Here is a 16,177-nt window from a genome sequence, read left to right as displayed (position 1 = left end):
GAATTGAAATCTTTGCTTAGCCAATTTTTGCTTATAGGAATTCTAAAAATTTAAAAAGAAGATTGTTGCAAAGATTTTCAAAGGAAACACTGGTAGGACAAACAGTAAACATGGGACTTTATCGTGTCATGGGTTTAGCTGTTGTAGAGATGTTATTAATGATAGTACCTTCATACATCCATAAACAAAAAAGATGTACTATTTTAAATGTTGTGCTACTTGTAGCACTGCTTATGTTGTCTATCTAGTTATGTGCTGTAAATGTTCATGTTTTTATGTTGGTAAGTGTAGTCGTAATTTATGACATCATATTATTGTGTATAATTCAAACATACGTAGGAATGTTCGGCCTAATGCATTAGCTAAACGTGATAGATACTGATTCCTCACATTTTTAGTTTCAGAGTTATTAATGTAATATGCAAAAATATTAGAGAGGGTGTTATGAATAATTCTTTAGAAATGTGTGAATATAACTGGATTCTAAGGTTTGGAACAGATGTTTTTCCTGGTTTGAATAGTGCAATTAGTATTAAACCCATTTTAATTAGAAAACAAATGCAGTATTAATGATGAAGTAATCTTGTGATTTTGTAATTTGCGTTTATGCATTTGTATTGGATAGCTGTGTCATATGACTAATTTAGCTTTGATATACATAGATGTTTTTTAATTGGCAAGTTAAGCACTGATGAAGGGTATATCCCAAATGCTTTGTTTTTGTATGTTTTTATAATACATTTTTAAGTGTAAATGCGTCTGTCGTTTTTTTTTTATTTTTGTAGAAGAATACAGTGTGATGTTTAGGCATCCATCATGTTCCTCCTTGAGACTTTATAAAGTCTTGCTTCCTTTTTGACTAGCATGATCCTTGACATATTATAGAGGGTGTATATTGAGGGGTGAGGCAAAACAGGACTGCATGGTTTAACAGCTAGCAGCCAGTTAGCATGCTGTAATTAGCAAGTGTTAAATTAAAAGGGACGCTGACAAAATTAGATGGTTGTGCATTATCTTGCAGGTGTATAATGAAAGATTATACATGGTAATTTAGCAATGGAGAGAAAGGGAAGAGGCTGATGGGCACCTTAGGAGAAAGTTGTCTACAAATCTTACAATTAATCAATTTTAGCAAGTATTTTTCTAGGTAATGCTTGGGATATGGCTAGAAAAGGGTAGCATATTAAGTAAAAGGCCCATATATTTGAATATGAGTTATTTGAAGACTGTTGTGAGCATAAGAGATGCATACAATCCAAGTTCGTGTCCTTAAGTAGATCTGATGACTGAACAGGATATTTTCTAGGATATGAAACAATTCTGCAACCTTGAATATTATCTGCTTTTAAATTCTGAAGGTAGAGTATAGTCGTGGTTAGTAACATATTACAAAGAAATTTGAGTTACATATTAACTGAGTATTCTTTATCAGTGAAGTTTAAGCTGATAGCCAGGTTGTCAGAGACTTTGTCTCTACCTGTGTATTGACTAATCTAGTGCAAATCACAAGCAGAGCTGAATCATGGTCAAATGGGGCCCTAGGCATAGTAATAGACCAACCCCCCCCCAACCATTTCAGTGTCCCATTACTTGGCTGCCTCTCCCCAGTTACTATAAACACTGTTCAAACCCATCAGCATGCATATACTTTTACAGTGCTTACAGACTTTTTTTAACAAGAAATATCTTTATTAAATTGTTGTGTGACACAGACTGTCTTACATTGATAATACATAAAAATAAATCATAGTTGCATAATCTCAGTTGCAAACATTATACCTTACAAATTGTGCCAACACAACTGTAGCTGCAAAAAGTATACATCACTTTTAATATAGCCAGTCATTGTATAGCTCATTCAGATCCTGCCTTCTTTTAAACATTGTTCCTCTTTCGTATGTAGTGGTCCCACATTTCCTGTTTTTTCCTGTATAATTTACTCCTACCCTTTTCTAAAGAAACTAGTTCCCTGCTTACAGACATTTGATTTACAACCTTTATATCAAATTTTATACCACAAACAATGATGCCTTTTTGCTAATGAAAACTGTCGCCTCACATTGAAAACAGACTTGGCATGAGCAACGGTGAACTTTTCTTCCCTTGAAACTCAGATTAATTGAAAATACATCTGGCCAGTGGTGGATTATGTGTACATTTGCATCCACAGACATCCCCTAAACCCAGCAATTATAGCTACATTGTTGACTACATCTTTCCCAGATATCAGTGTCAAAAAATTAATGATGATCAATTTCACGTATTTCAAGTTTGTTTCACACAAATACACAGTAGCCAACGTATCCCGGCTGAATTGGTCACCCTCTCTCACAAAGACTAGTGCTACAAAGTCAAATTGTCTGTTTAAAAATGTCAAAATAAGAGCATAAGGTACTTTTGTCCACAGAGCCCCCATCCCTACAAGCAGTTATAACTATTTTTTGTGTGTGTACACCCATTGTTATGAAGAAATAAATTACATGTATTTTATTGATAGCTTTGGATGAACTACATGAAATTGTATAAAGATCACCCGCATCATACCATAAATCACATGTACTTTATTGGTAGCTTTGGATGAACTACATGAAATTGTATAAAGATCACCCGCATCATACCATAAGTTACATCTCCTTTATTGGTAGCTTCGGGATGAACTACATGAAATTGTATAAAGACCACCCACATCATACCATAAATTACATGTACTTTATTGGTAGCTTTGGATGAACTACATGAAATTGTATAAAGATCACTAGCATCATACCATAAGATCCAGCTGCACAGCCTAAATAAGAATATTTGAGAGCATAAGATATATTAACCACCTGATAGTATATGCTAGGTCAATATAGAAGATCTCTGAAATACTACATTTAAAGAGTACTATTACTAATGTAGAGGTTGCTGCTTGCGAACAAATTTGCATTAAGTGCTTCATCGATAAATGCAGTGCCTCCTGCCCTTGAAGAATAAATTGCCTGTGTTGCCTTAAAAGTAGTGTGCTGGTGATATTGCCATAACATTTCCTGAACTAAATCAGCTATGCAATAGGAAATATCTGGCAGATAGTAAATGAGTCTCAATACTTTTCACTATTCTGTTCTTGTATCGTGACATTTTAGTAGTCCGTAATGTGGATATTTTTGCTGTTTGATCAGTGTTTATGATGATATTGATGAAACTGCAAGACCTGACTTGTGAGGCTGTATACAGGGGGTAACTGGAGAGAAGGGCATATTCCAGATGACTGGGGAATAAGCGTTCTAGTACCAGTGTACAAGAATGAAGGGGGCATTTGACAACTGTGAGCATTACAGAGGTATCAGGCTTCTATCACATTGCATAAAAGTGCTGGAGAAGGGTGATGGATGAATGAATATGCAGAATAGTAGAAAGTAAGATGGGAGTTGAGCAGTTTGGATTTATGTCAGGATGCAGCACTACTAAGTCCATGCTCCCAGTGAGGCATATTGCGCCAAAGAAGCTTGAGATGGTAAGATTCCAACTAGACATTCCTAGACTTGGAAAAAGCATATATGATAAAGTCTAAATAAAGCTGATTTAGGTAGTCTTCTGATGGTTAGAAGTCCTAGAAGTATTGGTAGAATTAGTGCAGATAGTGAGCAAGGTCCTATTTGACACAAGTATGAACAGTGTTTGGACTCTTTCTGGTTCTCACTTGGCGTGAGTGTGCATCAGGGTTCAGCTTGGAGCCTACTGCTGTTTATACTGATGGACTACATTAGTAAACAGGTCAGGGGGCTAGATCAGTATAAATGCTTTATGTAAACTATGTGGCACTGCAAGCAGACTCTGAAAAGGAACTCCAGAAAATGAAAAGCACAGCTAAAGGCACATGGGATGAAACAGTCAAAACAAGACCATTGTCATGGCAGCAAATTGGGGAAATGAGAAGGTGATAAAAAAGGAATAGTGGAACAGGTTAACATCTTCAAGTATTTTGGAGGGGTAGTTGAGGAGAAGGAAGTCTGAATGAGGAGGTCAAAGTTGGAATCTGTGTGTGACAGAAGAATGCCAAGGAATATGAAAAGCAAGATGCACAAAAGAGTGGAGTGGTGTGAACAATACTTCTGTATGGGACAGAAACCTGGGCAGTAAAGGCAGAGCAGTCAGGGAAGCTTGAGGTGATGGAGATGAAGTGTCTGATATGGGTGGTAGGATGAACACTATGGGATAAGTGATGCAATGAGGACATTGGAGCAGAGGCCAAAGTAGCCCCAGTTGCTGAGAAGGTGAAGGAGAAAAAAATTAGTGGTTTGAACTCTTGCAGGAAAACAGAAGACAATTTGATGAATATTATTTGGGAGAGACAGGAAGAATGTAAGAGGCTATGAAGATGGCCAACTAAGAGATGTCTGGATTGTTTAAGAGAAGCCCTGTGAAAGTTGGGTGAGGTATTTGAAGGTAGGAGAGTGACACTGATTCAAGAGAGGTGCCACCAAATAACAGGACACCCTAACTCCATGAAGAAAAAAATGGGTGTGGGGGGTTGATGATGATGATGATCTGTGCTGGGATTTCCTGTTGTAATATCCACACCCTGGCACAGTTCAAAACTTTCCCTGGTTTGTTCCCTTACTCAGGAGCATGCATGCCTCCAGCCAGCTCAAGACATGGCATGATGCACCAGACTAGGAGGGAAAGTGCAGCCTGCACTCCCCACTTCTTTTCCTCCACTTGCACAGTTCACCCACTGTTTGTCGTACAGAGTTCCTGTATTGATTGCCAGTGTTTGCGAGCATTTATTTGGTTGCAAACTCACTGTGCAGGATCCCCACTGACATTACCTAGGTAATGATTCATCCAGTTGAAAGATTCTGGACTGAAACTCATTTTATCAAGACTCGACCAGTCAATGTGCTAGAGTTTAAAAAAATACAACTCATACCCAGATCTCACAACGTAGACTGTAAGGCACAGAGCAACTTGCCCATTAGATTTACTGACTTTGACTAAGCATTTTTGCAGAACTGGACTTTGACAGACCCATTTAATGCTTACTACTAACTTTGTCTGTGGTAAAAAAAAAAAAACGGTCGGTCACTGTGAAGTGTTGTCATTACTGCCATCCTCTTACCCAGTAAGCATTACTGCAGCTGCTAGTTCCCTAATCGCCACATTCTTTCTAGAAACGGAGAAGGGATTCTGTACTGAAAAAAAATTAGTTCTGGGTAATATCCAATTTTCTTGAAGACAAGGTTTCAGTAACTTTAAAAAAATGTAGCCTGATACTAGAAAACCTGTGTATGATGAACTTTCTTAGTCTGGCAGCAAATATTAAACAGACACGCAACTGTTTTTAAATGTTTCTTTGGCTGTGTAGTATACACAGGCTTAATATCCGGGCATGTCACTAAGCATTAACAAGTCAATATGTAACTAGTGTTTATTTCTAGCATTACTTTGGGGAACCTGTCACTGTGATTTTCTAATCTTTTTATAATTGGCCTTCCTTTGAAGAAAAAATGCTGTCCATCCTAACTTTTCCTGCCAGCTCATTTACTCTAAGGTTAATCAGCCTCATATATTCATTGAATGGTGCATATCATCAAGAAATCGGAGATCAGAAAGAAGTCATCTTTATAAAATGTGTTAGAAGCTACAACAGTTATGGGAACGTTGTGTTATTGGTCGCAGTTGGAATCAGCTTCCTGCTATTAGGTATTCATATAGCCTTACTGTCTTCGGGGAAGTGCTGTATTCACACATTTCCAAAAATGTATTCATTAGCAGAGCTGTAGTAAACATTTTTGAACGTCTTTTCCCCTTTCAGAGTATCAGTCCCAGCAATTTGATGTCCCAGCGATACCTCTCAAATATACAGATTTTTGTGTCCTATTTTTGGCCTGGTCCTCATAAAGTTTCTGTTTTTCTGGGAAATCATTGAAAACTGAGGTCACTAAATAACAAAAGACAGTACTTGTGTATTATCGCAACCAGATTTTCGCAGTTGCGAAAATAGCATACTTCAAGTCAAAGAAGGCCATGCAACAGTGTTATTGAAAGTCCTTATTGCTCAGTAAAAACTGTGGATTACCTTCAGGAAGACTAGCAAATTATGTTTGTGAACTGTTACTGTTGTACGGCCCCTAACGACATTTCATCGTTCAGCGATGGAAGCTATTTGAGTCAACCACGACCTTTGAAGTTCATGACTGCAGTTAGGCACATTGACCTTTCTGTTCATATATTTCCAGCATCCTTAACAAAACATTAAGGGGACTATGTAACTGATGTAACAAGTACAGTAAATGAGCTGTTTGGAAGGGGAATTAGAGACGTACAACACTTGAAATCTGACTTTGTGAACAGCACAACAAACCTCTCAAGCGTGGAGATTTCGCCATCACGTCTGCTTTTCCCATTATCTGTCTACGATGTTGCACCTAAAAGGTGTTTTGGGGGCAAACAATTCAGGACATCAGGCAAAGGTAGAGAGGGAAGCGTGAATTAGCATTAGCAGCACAGGAATGGTTATGTTTAAATTGATTTTTATTTCACAGTGAAGGTGGTTTTATGAAAGGTTAGCAAAAACTACTGCCTTGATTATAGCAAGCTCAGATGCTCATAAGTCTAGTACTTATTATACAGCAGGAACTTCTTATTGTAACATTTGTTAATGTATGTTATGTACTTCGCAGATAAAGATTCTAGTTGTCTACTGATGTACTATGTTCTTCATCTGTAAATATGTTTGTAATTAATTGCTATGTTAATCAAATTGTTAATCGCTATGTAATCCAATGTAACTACTGTCTAACTGTGGAGCTTTTCTCCCTGGGCCTCCACTGAAAATGGACCTACGTCCAGTCGGACACTCCCGGTCAACAAATGTAAATAAATAAAAATAAATAAATAAAAACACCGGAAAAAGTTACTATCGCTGTGGCTGTAAGCACCATTAATGCACAAATGACATAGCTCCACACATGCTGGCAGTAAAGTGCACACACCCACAGTGCCACACTAACTTTCTCCCTTGTTCTTGACACCCCTTCTTAAAACAGCCTTCACTGTGAAAGAAAAGACACTTCCTGATATTGAAAGCTGATTGTTAGTGTTGTAGCAATGTCAGGAAATAAGTGGTATTATCGCTAAAATCTGGTTGCGATAATACGCAAGTACCCAAAAGACTTTTGAGATGTGGATATTATATCCTTCAGAAATTCCATGCTAAAACAAAAATCTGGTATTCTAGCAACTTTCTAAGTTTATAAGAGCAGGATTAAAAATCTGATCTTATTTTTGGCCCTTTGCTCCTCCTCATTATTTTTGGCTTTGCCCAGATTTCTTGCATTAAGAGGTTAAGATGTATGATCCCAGCTGATCTATTACTAAAGCATTCCATCTTCTGCTGCCTAGGCATTCCATCTTATGTTTGCCTAGACAGGCCTAATGTTAACCATCACAACAAAGATAAATGGATTCCCTTACTTAGGCATATCATCTCTGATATCCTTTGACTTAATCCATACTAATACTGTGGTAGGATTCAAGATGATTGTCACTGTTGAAGTGTTCCCATGACCCCATGTGCAAAATAGGAAAAAGGTTGTGTATGGATGGATTCAAGGAACAGAGCCAAGCTTATGCCATGTACGCGAAAGCATACACTCTTTAAAACAAGTTGTTTTGTGCAATGAGGTGTACCCGAATTTAAAAAATGACATTTACTATGTCTTTTGCTTATATGTTTAAGGGCTTTTTTCCTAACGGTACCTAGTTGTCTAAATGGGATTTTGACTTCGGCCTGTATTTCTGGAGGTGTGCATTCATTGACTTTTCCATAAATACTGTAGTGTATTGTAAAGCACACAAACCCCAAATTATATTTTTTGTTGTTGTTTGTCATTCGGCTTTTCCCGGATATTTTTTGTAAACTTTCATAAACCTATTTTTATGTCTTGAAAGCTGTACAACCTAAGTATGTATTGTTAGAACATTTTGTAATCAGACAGCTTCATAAGAACAAGAAATTCTGTGCGTCTGTGACAATCAGGTTGTCGATATAAGTGTATATAAGTGTTTTGACTCCACAGACAATGTGTATATATATCTTTCGCATAGTTTTTTTTTTTTTTTTTTTTTTTTTTGAGGATTAAATGGTTGTTGGTGAACATTAGACAAATGTTGCATTTTCTCTATATTCCCATAGCCACCAAATTGCCTGGGAGAATTGGAATAATGTATATCTATGATGTCATGCCTTTATTGGGTGAGCTACTAGGGTGTTGTACATGGGGTTAATAGTGGGTTGACTAAGGATGCTTTCTAGGCTAGAGACTAGACCAGTCTATGTAATACTAAATTAAAGGAATTTACTCCTCGGCACCCACACTAGCTGGTCTATGCTACTCAATGTGCAAATTAGCTGTTGTATACTTAGTAGCTGGTACACTTTCAGAGCTAGTTTCATTGGAAAAATTTGGTTTCTGTCTGCATCTATACAGGGCACTACTAACTACAGTTGCACAATGAGCAGCAGGCACACAAACCCACAGGATTTACACAGGTACTTAAAACACAGGAAGCTGGCTTCTAAACTTCTGGCCAGTAAAACAACTACACTTACAGCTTTCTTATGCATTTCCCAACTCCAGTAAATGAGGCCATCACCTACAGCTACTAGATGGATTATCCCAGTACTGTTAATGTAAAAACACCAGTAAAGTTTGCTTGAGATTGTATTGCTACCACAAAACAACTTAAACTACCTGGGCAATGTGATTAGGGATCTGTAAAGTGATTTAAAGTGCAGTGTAGACAAAGTAAAAATAAAGCAGTAGCACACAAAAATAGTTAAATGAAATGCAAAACAAAATAAATTATTTGTCAAGGATGGAGTAGGATAAGTTCAGGGCCCTCTCAGAGTGTGGTGAGGGTGCCAAGCAGATGGGAGTGTGGTGAGGGTGCCAAGCAGATGGGAGCTGTGAGAAAGTGAGCAGGAGACAATTTGTAGTAAAGAAGGTTTACTCAAAAAGTACTGGTTTGCTGGGTGGGCACTCAATATTATGTCTGTATGGGAAGCAGTGGGAGGGAACAGTACTTAAATAGTAATAAAAGAGGTGAGGGAGGGACTTTGGCACTCAGATTACCATATGGGGTGGAAGCTAGAGACGGTCTTTTAAAACCACAGCAAGAAAAGGGTGGGAGGGTTAGGAAAAACATTAGCTAGAGAGGGATCCAATCAATTAAACCAAATATTGGAGCTGTAGTCCTATTACTGTGGCTATAGGTCAATGACCCCAGGTAGGTTAGAATTTCAGAAACTTTAGCCTAATGGCTCAGTGGAGGCTGGGACAGACACAAAGAACAAGTAAACAGAAAGGCAACTTTAAGCAGATAAAGGATGAACAGAATATAAGACTCTAGCAGCAAAACTGGAATACAGGCAGCTGTAAAAGCATTGAAGCACAAATTCTGGCACAGAATTCACAATAATGCCACTATTGCAATCCCACCACAGGCTAAAGTACCAGACTATGCAAATATTTACTAGTTGAGCTGTTTATGGAAAAATGTAGCAATAAATAACTAAATGAGGCTCAACTATGGCAGTAGTTAACAGTTCTGCTAAAACTGTGAATAAAACTACTAGACTAAAGCCCCAGACAGGGATTAAAATGAACAGCTAGCTTTTACAAGTAATTCTACTAATGGAGATATGCATGTGTGTATGTGTGTGTATGTATGTATATATATATATATATATATATATATATATATATATATATATATATATATATATATATATATATATATATATATATATATATATATATATATATAAACACACACCACACGGGTCTTCTTCAAATCATCAAAGTTGCAGAACATCAAACCTAACATGATCGAAGACCAGACCATCGAAGTTTTACAACATCGATAATTTAAATTAAAAAAAAAGTAACTAGCAAACAAGTCTTTTACTTTTTTGCAGGTAAACCCCCCTGCACATCTCCAGTCAAATTATTAGATGATCTGATCTTCGGTCATGTTAGGTTCAATGTTCTGCAACTTCTTCGATTTGAAGTAGACCCATATATATATATATATATATATATATATATATATATATATATATATATATATATATATATATATATATATATATATATATATCCAATATTTAAAAGACTGAATGTGTGGAAAGCCAGGTGTCCAAGCTGAGCACAACAGGAAATCCGCTCATTTCCATACTGTAGTGGGATCTCAGAGTTGGTATATTTACGTTGTCTTGCTTACACCTTACTGCAAACGGTTCCCTGCTACCTTTGTTTACCACCTGCAAGGAGTCTGAGATCCTTTGAATTTTTATTCTTCCTACCACTGGTAAAGCTAGGAATAGTGTTTTCTAAAAGTATTTAATATGTCTTTCTATGTTAGCCTTCAAAATTTTCTTCTGAATAAATCTGGTAAACTCAAATTGTTGGAAAAAGTAGATCCACTTGGATTAAAGGGAAATTTACTATTATGTATATCCCTATATTTTTCCACTGTAGCTTATAATTAAAATGAGCTTATTTTGTAGCCAAACTAGTAAGTCTGTTATTTGTTAAATAATTGCAGAATAATCAAGAAAAGGCGCTGTGCTGGGGACAGAATGATTTTATACTTCTGTATACTGATCTTTTATGTGGAGCTTATTTACTGCTTGCCGCTTCTGTTTAAAAAAAAAAGAAGAAGAAAGCCAATCAAATAAATCAGTGAGATTACCTACCCCTTCAAATTAAAATTTAAATAATAAATAAAAAAAAACATAGGAAATACACAGCGTGAGGGCAGTGATGCATGAAATGTTGTAAAAACAGGATTTTACAAGCAGCATGAGCCCCAAGACCATGCACTCCCTGTGTCACCTGCCCAGGTCCTGTCATTGTTTGTGGAACAAACTCTAGAAAAGCTGACAGGACTCCCTGGTTCTGGAGACAAGGATTCAGTGGAAAGGATAATTCTACTGTATTTTTACTGGCTTCCTACATAGTCCACTTCAGGTTATAGTGCACTGATTTTATGGCTAAGATAGCAGCATCAAGGATGTCTTTGGGTATTGTGCCTCGGGCCCCTCCACCTTTTGGGTGATTTGAGATGGGCTGTTCTGGATGCACTTTCTGGGATGATGCACTCCGGGTAGGCTTTTCATTGTTTCACTGAAAGCCTTCAGAAGAGGAAAATGAGAGGATGTACTTGTCGACTGGATGGTAGATCCTGTTGCTCCTCAGAAAGGAAGGAGAAGGTTTCTGTGCCAAGTATTCCTCATCCCTAATGAGGCAAGAGGTTTCCTTTCTGTTTGAGCATTAGCAACTTTGGTTAATTCAACTAGAATATCCATTTCAAGATTGTAACTCCAAGGGCCTATGCCCTTTCTGCCACAGCCGACTTGAATTGTATAACTGGACATATGACAGATGCTTTATGGCACATCAGTTTATCCAGGGTCCTCACAGGAGGCGTCTTCAATTTGCGTATGGTAGATCACACTTTAAATACACACTTTGCTGCCATGAAGACAGCTTTATTGGTATCATTGCTATGGTTGTGGAGGCTTTACCAGACAAGGGGCTTGTACTGTTCACCTACCTAGATGATTTGGTCTTAGTAACACAATTAAGGGATTTCATGGTAGTGGCCTTTGATTAGCTTATTCCATGGTTGCAGGTCTTCAGGATCACCATCAGCAGCAGGCAGAAGCCCTCTGCTGTCCCCAGCAGAGAGGCTTTTCTTGATGAGAGTGACTGGATTCTCTTTAATTTTGTTTGCCCCTCCTTACAGAATGAGCCCAAGATATCACAGTCATGGCATCCTAGATGAAAACACAAAGGTGGATAGAAGTATACATCCTATTTTGCTTATTGGGCCTTATGTTATCAACTGTTTTCTCCTGCCTATGCATGAAGGTGGGTGCTACATCCATGTCATATGCTCTTGAGTAGTTGACTTAGATCCTCCACTTCATGATGAGACCACCTTTACCTCAGCCAAATTTTACTTACAGCCCAGCACTCTGTCACAGGAGACAATCCCAGCAATACACAGGTGAACAAACTTTTTGGAAGCAGTGGTAGTGAAGTTCAAAAGAAAAGAAAGCCTTCCCGGGCCCAACTACAATCTGAAAAAGCATGTTGACTATATCTCCCATCAGCCCCCCACTTCCTATCTTGGCAACCCAGTAAAGCTTTCACAAAACCTAGGTTGCCACTTTCCATTTTTTTCCCGAATTACTTCTGAGACCTGGGTCCTGAAAAATCATTCCAAAAGGCTACAACTGGGATTCCTTCCCTTCCTGTCCAACGGATTCAACTATATCTGTCCAACCAAACCTCCATGTTTCTTTCTGTCTTTGATCAAATGCCGTCTCTGGCAGTCATGGAGGCTGTTCCACCAGATCACACAGAGTTTTACTTACTTCTGGTGTCAAAGAAAGAAGGAACTTGAAGACCTTTCCTGGACATTTCATTTCTAAACATACTTTATTTATAGTCTCTCATACCTCTCATTCCTCCTCATGGTTTCCTAGTAACTACAGTTATAAGACGCCTATCATCACATTCCCAAAGTCATCAGATGCTTATTTTCTGTCTCTGGTTCATATTCTCATTTTTTTGCTTTATTTTTGGGTTATCAACAGCCCCAAGAGTGTTTACAAAGTATCCAACACCTGTAATAGCCCATTGATGGTTGCAGGCCTTTCACATTCTTTCCATATTTAGGTGACTGTCTTAACTTTGCAGACTGTGTTATAAACTGTCAATCTTTTTGACAAGAATCTTTTTCTCAATCTCAGTTTTATTTTGACAAGAATCTTTTTCTCAATCTCAGTTTTAAAGTTAGCCACGAAAAAATATTCTCTGTTTTTGTCTCAAAAGACAGTGTTTCTAGGTTGTCTCCTAGATTCATCCATTATGATGGCCTTTCTTCCTCAGGACAAAGTTGACTTTCACTAGGGACATTTTCAGATATTTTCCAGCTAAACTTTGTCAGCAGCCAGAGACCATCTCAAGATTTTTGGATTCATTAGAAGTATGAATGTTCTTCGTGTTTCACTGTTACAGTCATTACATTTGGGTAATCTGCTTGCAGGTTGCCCGCAGTCAGACTGTTTAACAAAGTCTTGGGTCCTGCGTCAGTTGCTGTCCCTTCTTCCATGACGTCAGGTCATCAGGGGTATAAAGCATGCAGCCGATGCCATTACATCATTCTTTCTTGCTGTGCGGTGCCAAAAGCAGAAGCAGTTCACAAGTGCCAGTTGGCCAACTCCTGAAATTTTCGTTTTTGAGTTTCAGAACCGAAGTCTCCAACTAAAAGCTAAGTACCCCGTTGGGGAAACTTTTTCTTGCTCCTTTCCGATGTCAGTAAAAGTTAATAACTGCATTACTTGTGGAAAGCAAATACCTCATAAAGATTTTCATTCGTACTATATTCTTTGTCTAGGCCCTGACCATGACGTACCTTGCTGTTGGTTTTGTGCTTTATTTAATCAGTGCAATATCCGACATCTGTATATTTTTGCCTCTAAATATTTTGGTTCTCGGTTTAATTATCCAGAAATGTCGTCTGTTAGCCATCCGACTACTGGGATTCTGAAAAAATGCAAAGATAAAGACAGAGACAGGCTGCCGAGGTCCAAAGCTGCCAATGACGCTTCTCCTAAGCCAGTCGCCAGTTCGCCGGTACTCAGTGAGGTGCATTTGCAGCCCCTGAAACCCCCTACTTCTGATTCGCATGCCTCTACTGAGACCCATTCGGAGTCCAGTATGCCACGAGATACTTCAACTATGGAACCCGCGGATGTCTCTATCTTGGATGCCTCCGGAGCCGCTGTGCAGGCACCGGCTTTTGAGGGTGTATTCAGGCCTACAGACTTGCTTATTAAATCAACGCCTCCTTCATTACTAAGGCCTAAATCTCGATCCATGTCTAAAAAACAGACACCCAGGCCACATGCTCAGTCCTCTATGCCTAAAAAACAAATGATAAAAATGGCTGAAGATCTAATAACTCTAATCAGGGGTAGCCCCAGATTCCCTGCCTCCTGCTCCCAGTAAACCTGACAGATACTACAGGGTCCCTGAGTCCCACTAGTTCCTTTTCAAAAATCCTATTGCAGATCCAAAGACTATTTCACAGGGACCCAAGGGCATTATGGCTTCTACTGCTAAAAATCCTACCCCTTCTGATAGAGACTCCAGGGTGCTGGATAGATAGGGTAAAGGTTTATACTTCAGCAACCTTGGCAATCAGAGCTTTAAACTGCCAATTTCATATGTTAAAATATCAGCAACATGTTACTGGACTGCTTAAACAGAAAATTTTGTTGATTCCTGACTCTGTGGAAAATAAAGAATTACAGGATTTAATGCATTCTGCTGAACAAGTTGGAAAACATACTTTGCAATGTGGTTTTGATTCTTTAGAGGCCACTTGCAGGGCTGCTGTTACTGCGTCTGTGCTTAGAAGGCATGCTTGGCTTAAGGAGCAGTCTTTGCCTGATCATGTTAAAGCTAAATTGTTGGATGCTCCCGTAAATCAGAACCACCTGTTTGGCAACAAGGCTGAAGAAGTTCTTAAAAAGATGGTAGATAAAGCTAAATCTGTGCTAACTGTTAAAGATTTTTTACAAGTGCTGCCTCCTAGATTTAGTGGGCACTGGCCTACTAAGAATTGGTCCTTTCCAGCCCCTTCCAGGTGTTCTCAAGCCAAACACCGACACAGCAAAAACCCCAGGTTTCAGTCCCAGGGGACTCACAGAACTAAGCAGTGGGGGGCTTCCACTTCCAAGTCTGGAAATAACAAGACACCCCCCCTATGGTAAACTGTCTCAATGACTTCCTTTTAAAATTTCCAAACACTTATCTTCTTACTGCCCCTTTGGGGGGAAAGATTGCTCTTCATGCTAAGAACTGGGAACTCATTACCCAGGACAAATGGGTTTAAATATAATGTCTCAGGGATACAGATTTCATTTCCACACATTGCCAATGCCAAATGGGTGGCCGGACTTGCCTCCAAATCAGTGGGCAGAGGCTCAAAAACAAGTACTTTCTCTCTTAAGCATGGGGGCTATTCAACTGGTACCAAAAGAGGAAAAGGGACAAGGTTTCTACTCCAGAATTTTCCTGGTACCCAGAAAAGACAAATCATGGCATCCAATCCTGGACCTGTCTACTCTAAACACCTTTCTGGAGATTCCAAAATTCAAGATGCTGACTCTTCACCAATTACTTCCTATGGTAGGCAAAGACGCCTGGTTGGCAACACTAGATTTAAAAGAAGCATACCTGCACATCCCAATCAGGGAATCTTGCAGAAGATACCTACGCTTCAAAGCAGGCTACACGCATCATCAGTTCTCTGCACTGCCCTTTGGCTTATCTACTGCGGCCAGGGTATTCACAAAGTGCCTAGCTCCAGTTATTGCATTTTGCAGGCAAAGAAGTATTCAGATATACCCATACCTGGACGATTGTCTAATTCAGGCAGAAAGCCAGGACATACTTTTGAATCATCTGGCATTTGTAAAAAGGGTTCTAACTTGTGTGGGGTACACCATAAACAAAAAGAAATCACAACTGGTACCCTGTCAATAAATTACATTCCTGGGAGCAAGCTTGAATATAACTTCCCAGATTGCTTACCTCACACCAGAAAAGCAAATTCATTTCACAACCTACTTCAAACAAGTGGCCACAAAAACCCTGCTATCTGCAAGACAAATATGGCAAGCCTTGGGATTCATGGCCTCCTGCATTCTTCTAATTCCATATGCAAGACTGCATATGAGGAAACTACAGTGGTATCTAAAAAGCCAATGGAGTCAACATTCTCACAGCCTAGAAACAATGATTCATATCATACCTTGCCTACGCCTAGAGTTCCTTTGGTGGGCAGAGGCCTACCATTCACACTACCCCCTGCCGCCCAAACTCTAACAACAGATGCATCAGACTATGCATGGGGGGCTAAGTGCATTCAGGGCAAATGGAACCCAAGTCAAATACACCTGCATATCAATCAAAAAGAAATGTTAGCTGTACAGAATGCTCTGACAGCCTTCAAGGACTACATTCTTCCAAGACAACTAATGGTAAAGACAGACAACACCATGGTTATGTGGTACATAAGCAGGGGGGTGCACATTCTTACCCCCTCTGCA

At 38.9% G+C, this 16,177-nt stretch overlaps 1 protein-coding gene across 3 annotated transcripts in view; it reads left to right on the top strand.

Moving 5' to 3' along the window:
- The window catches only part of TNFAIP8 (TNF alpha induced protein 8), a 653,571-nt gene that overhangs the window by 520,314 nt on the left and 117,080 nt on the right, over nt 1–16,177 (top strand). The window lies entirely within an intron of this gene.

Source organism: Protopterus annectens, chromosome 17.part0, assembly GCF_019279795.1.
Source record: "Protopterus annectens isolate FY-2018-M chromosome 17.part0, PAN1.0, whole genome shotgun sequence".
NCBI classification, from domain to species: Eukaryota; Metazoa; Chordata; order Ceratodontiformes; family Protopteridae; genus Protopterus; species Protopterus annectens.
This window is presented reverse-complemented; position numbering and strand designations above follow the sequence as displayed.